This window comes from Schistocerca americana, unplaced genomic scaffold, assembly GCF_021461395.2.
Source record: "Schistocerca americana isolate TAMUIC-IGC-003095 unplaced genomic scaffold, iqSchAmer2.1 HiC_scaffold_758, whole genome shotgun sequence".
NCBI classification, from domain to species: Eukaryota; Metazoa; Arthropoda; class Insecta; order Orthoptera; family Acrididae; genus Schistocerca; species Schistocerca americana.
Window position 1 is genome coordinate 27,501 of NW_025726520.1, and position 5,000 is coordinate 32,500.

At 51.0% G+C, this 5,000-nt stretch overlaps 1 non-coding gene across 1 annotated transcript in view; it reads right to left on the minus strand.

Moving 5' to 3' along the window:
* Positions 1-656, minus strand: part of LOC124590341 — a 1,988-nt gene extending 1,332 nt beyond the window's left edge. The window contains exon 1 of the ribosomal RNA XR_006976551.1: positions 1-656. This exon is cut by the window's left edge and continues 1,332 nt beyond it. This is a non-coding gene — a ribosomal RNA (small subunit ribosomal RNA).
* Positions 657-5,000: the final 4,344 nt, after the last annotated feature.

Genomic DNA, 5,000 nt, shown 5'->3' on the forward strand with positions numbered 1-5,000 from the left:
AGACTTGCCCTCCAATAGATACTCGTTAAAGGATTTAAAGTGTACTCATTCCGATTACGGGGCCTCGGATGAGTCCCGTATCGTTATTTTTCGTCACTACCTCCCCGTGCCGGGAGTGGGTAATTTGCGCGCCTGCTGCCTTCCTTGGATGTGGTAGCCGTTTCTCAGGCTCCCTCTCCGGAATCGAACCCTGATTCCCCGTTACCCGTTACAACCATGGTAGGCGCAGAACCTACCATCGACAGTTGATAAGGCAGACATTTGAAAGATGCGTCGCCGGTACGAGGACCGTGCGATCAGCCCAAAGTTATTCAGAGTCACCAAGGCAAACGGACCGGACGAGCCGACCGATTGGTTTTGATCTAATAAAAGCGTCCCTTCCATCTCTGGTCGGGACTCTGTTTTTTTTTTTTTTTTTTTAAAAAAAAAAAAAAAAAAAAAAATTCTTTATTCCATTATTCCATTATTCCGGGACTCTGTTTGCATGTATTAGCTCTAGAATTACCACAGTTATCCAAGTAACGTGGGTACGATCTAAGGAACCATAACTGATTTAATGAGCCATTCGCGGTTTCACCTTAATGCGGCTTGTACTGAGACATGCATGGCTTAATCTTTGAGACAAGCATATGACTACTGGCAGGATCAACCAGGGAGCTGCGTCAACTAGAGCTGAGCAGCCGGCCGCCCGGGAGTGTGTCCCGGGGGCCCGCGCGAACACGCAAGCGTCCGCTCAATTATTCTGCAAACAGGAGGAGGCTGAGCTCCCCTGCACCATACACCTCGAAACCCTCTCAGGTCCCGGCGGCGCGCAGCGCCGTCCTAAGTACTTGGTCGGGTTCGAGAGAGGCGCAATCGCCCGGAGTTTGGCGAGTAGACGCTTTAGGTGCGACCACCCGTGCTCCCAACTGAGCTTGCCGCTGCCGACAGAGGCCCGGGAGCGTGCTGTCGTGGCATTGCCGGCGGGAGACAACACGCGCCACCTACGGTGACCGGCAGCTCCAACGCCAGCGCCACAGAAGGACAAAAGCCCCACTTGGGTGCCGAAGCGAACTCTCCCAGCACAGCGCACGCGCCAACACGTCCGCACAGCTGCGATACAAACCACCTGCGAGAACCGCAGAGGCGACCGAGCAGCAGACGGCGTCGCGGCGCCGAGCGCCGGGCGGCGGCGCATCCTCAGCGCACACAGTCCTCAATCGGACCAGCACACTGCAGATGTCCACCGCGCTTCGCACCGGGCCCGCGAGGACCTACTTTGGCCGCACGGCGCCGCGTGCAGGGTGCGCCGGCGCGCAGCTGCGCCGCCTGCCGCCTCCGTCGGCCGGCGCGCCTGCCACTGGCCGCCCCCACCAGCCGGCTGTAGCGCGTGCGCCCACGCACCGCACGGCCAACACGCCGGGAGGCCCCCCCTCACCGGCCGGGGACGGTCCCACCCAGCCACCGCCGCGTATCGCTTCACACCCACATGCCATTCACGTTCGTGGGCATGGTGGGTATCGCTGCAACAACCGGTTGGTAGCTCAACCGATCGTCGCCATCACTGATTCACCCCTAGCGAGAACAACCGCACCACAACGGTTTACCAGTTGTTCATTTGCGTAACGTCACCAGCAAACGTAGGCGTCCATCGCCATTTGCAAATTCAACGATTGTTGCATGCCTGTGTCAGGTGTCACGACACACTGTCTGCCCACATACACGCAACAACATGTCCACGCTTAGCGAACACGTGGAAGGTGGCCCCCGTACGTATGCGATGTCCATTGCGCGAACGACTGTCAACCGGCCTCTGTCGCATGTCGCAGATGTGGAACGCAGTGCACCGTGCTATCACGGTGTGTGAGAAGAGACGACTACGTCTGACAACACGCGCCACTACATCAACAGACGGCTCATGCTGATCGCCATCCAGGGCATACCACACTGCAATCCAGCTCTTATAGGGAGACGACACGTAGCTGAGTGCACAACATTTGGACCGCATGGTTCGCCGTTGTTGGCGCAGTCGTTGTACGGTCACATGTACCACGATGTATCATTCAGTACATGAGGACCAATGTGCAGTACAGTGTGTGATTTGGACGTACAACATCAGCGGACAGTTGACACAGGCCGTACCACAGCGTAGGCTAAGTGCTTCGCCATGCGAATGCCAATGAACAACTGCAAATGCCAATGAACAACTGCAAAGGGCATTGAGCATGTACGTCCTGCTGCCATCCACATTACAGTGTATAGCTGCAAGGTGTTTAACATGAAGCGATACACTGGGGACCGGGCAGTGCGAGTAGCAAACTATATTGCGGGGGTTGCAGTTAGGCAACACTACACTAATTTAACGCGTCGTATGACAATTACAGAGCAGGTTAAGGCCCAACGTGTGTTGGGTTAAGGCCCAACGTGTGTTGGGTTAAGGCCCAACGTGTGTTGGGTTAAGGCCCAACGTGTGTTGGGTTAAGGCCCAACGTGTGTTGGGTTAAGGCCCAACGTGTGTTGGGTTACGTTAAGGGGCAATGTGGGTTACGTTAAGGGGCAATGTGGGTTACGTTAAGGGGCAATGTGGGTTACGTTACGGCGCAATATAGGTTACGTTACGGCGCAATATAGGTTACGTTAAGGGGCAATGTGGGTTACGTTACGGCGCAATATAGGTTACGTTACGGCGCAATATAGGTTACGTTAAGGCGCAATATCGGTTACGTTAAGGCGCAATACAGGTTACGTTAAGGCGCAATACAGGTTACGTTAAGGCGCAATACAGGTTACGTTAAGGCGCAATACAGGTTACGTTAAGGCGCAATACAGGTTACGTTAAGGCGCAATACAGGTTACGTTAAGGCGCAATACAGGTTACGTTAAGGCGCAATACAGGTTACGTTAAGGCGCAATGCAGGTTACGTTAAGGCGCAATGCAGGTTACGTTAAGGCGCAATACAGGTTACGTTAAGGCGCAATGCAGGTTACGTTAAGGCGCAATGCAGGTTACGTTAAGGCGCAATACAGGTTACGTTAAGGCGCAATACAGGTTACGTTAAGGCGCAATACAGGTTACGTTAAGGCGCAATACAGGTTACGTTAAGGCGCAATACAGGTTACGTTAAGGCGCAATACAGGTTACGTTAAGGCGCAATACAGGTTACGTTAAGGCGCAATACAGGTTACGTTAAGGCGCAATACAGGTTACGTTAAGGCGCAATACAGGTTACGTTAAGGCGCAATACAGGTTACGTTAAGGCGCAATACAGGTTACGTTAAGGCGCAATACAGGTTACGTTAAGGCGCAATACAGGTTACGTTAAGGCGCAATACAGGTTACGTTAAGGCGCAATACAGGTTACGTTAAGGCGCAATACAGGTTACGTTAAGGCGCAATACAGGTTACGTTAAGGCGCAATACAGGTTACGTTAAGGCGCAATACAGGTTAGGTTAAGGCGCAATACAGGTTAGGTTAAGGTACGACATAGGTTAGGTTAAGGTACGACATAGGTTAGGTTAAGGTACGACATAGGTTAGGTTAAGGTACGACATAGGTTAGGTTAAGGTACGACATAGGTTAGGTTAAGGTACGACATAGGTTAGGTTAAGGTACGACATAGGTTAGGTTAAGGTACGACATAGGTTAGGTTAAGGTACGACATAGGTTAGGTTAAGGTACGACATAGGTTAGGTTAAGGTACGACATAGGTTAGGTTAAGGTACGACATAGGTTAGGTTAAGGTACGACATAGGTTAGGTTAAGGTACGACATAGGTTAGGTTAAGGTACGACATAGGTTAGGTTAAGGTACGACATAGGTTAGGTTAAGGTACGACATAGGTTAGGTTAAGGTACGACATAGGTTAGGTTAAGGTACGACATAGGTTAGGTTAAGGTACGACATAGGTTAGGTTAAGGTACGACATAGGTTAGGTTAAGGTACGACATAGGTTAGGTTAAGGTACGACATAGGTTAGGTTAAGGTACGACATAGGTTAGGTTAAGGTACGACATAGGTTAGGTTAAGGTACGACATAGGTTAGGTTAAGGTACGACATAGGTTAGGTTAAGGTACGACATAGGTTAGGTTAAGGTACGACATAGGTTAGGTTAAGGTACGACATAGGTTAGGTTAAGGTACGACATAGGTTAGGTTAAGGTACGACATAGGTTAGGTTAAGGTACGACATAGGGTAGGTTAAGGTACGACATAGGTTAGGTTAAGGTACGACATAGGTTAGGTTACGGTACGACATAGGTTAGGTTACGGTACGACATAGGTTAGGTTACGGTACGACATAGGTTAGGTTACGGTACGACATAGGTTAGGTTACGGTACGACATAGGTTAGGTTACGGTACGACATAGGTTAGGTTACGGTACGACATAGGTTAGGTTACGGTACGACATAGGTTAGGTTACGGTACGACATAGGTTAGGTTACGGTACGACATAGGTTAGGTTACGGTACGATATAGGTTAGGTTACGGTACGATATAGGTTAGGTTAAGGTACACATTGTTGTAAGGAAAGGTTTAATGGGGGGCGGGGCGGGGCGGCCGGTTTGTTGATTGTGATTATAGTAAGTGGATGCCTGCGGCATCATCTGATTTGCCACGTCAGGATGCACCTTTGGCTCATGACAGGCGGCGCTCTCATTCCATGCTTGTGGCAGACCTGTGTCTTTCATTCCTGCCATTGTTTGTGTGCTGTGAGAGGAGGCAGTATTGTGATGTTGGGTGCACCCCTGTGTAGGACATGTGTGGGTGTTGGTGGCTTGGCTGAGCAATGGTGGTTGTCGGGTGGGTGGGATATTCTGTTTTCTGAGTGGACCTCCCAGTCTGGTTATGACAGTGTGGATTGTCTAATGTGGCGGAGAGGATGCACTGGGTGTTGTTCCATGCTGGTGCTTACATATTGTCTGTGTGCGTGTTACAGGCAGAGAGTAGTGCGTGATAAGGGTGTGTGGCTGACGTGTGGTTGTGATTGTGAGCAGAGTCTTTCAGCATGTATACGGACA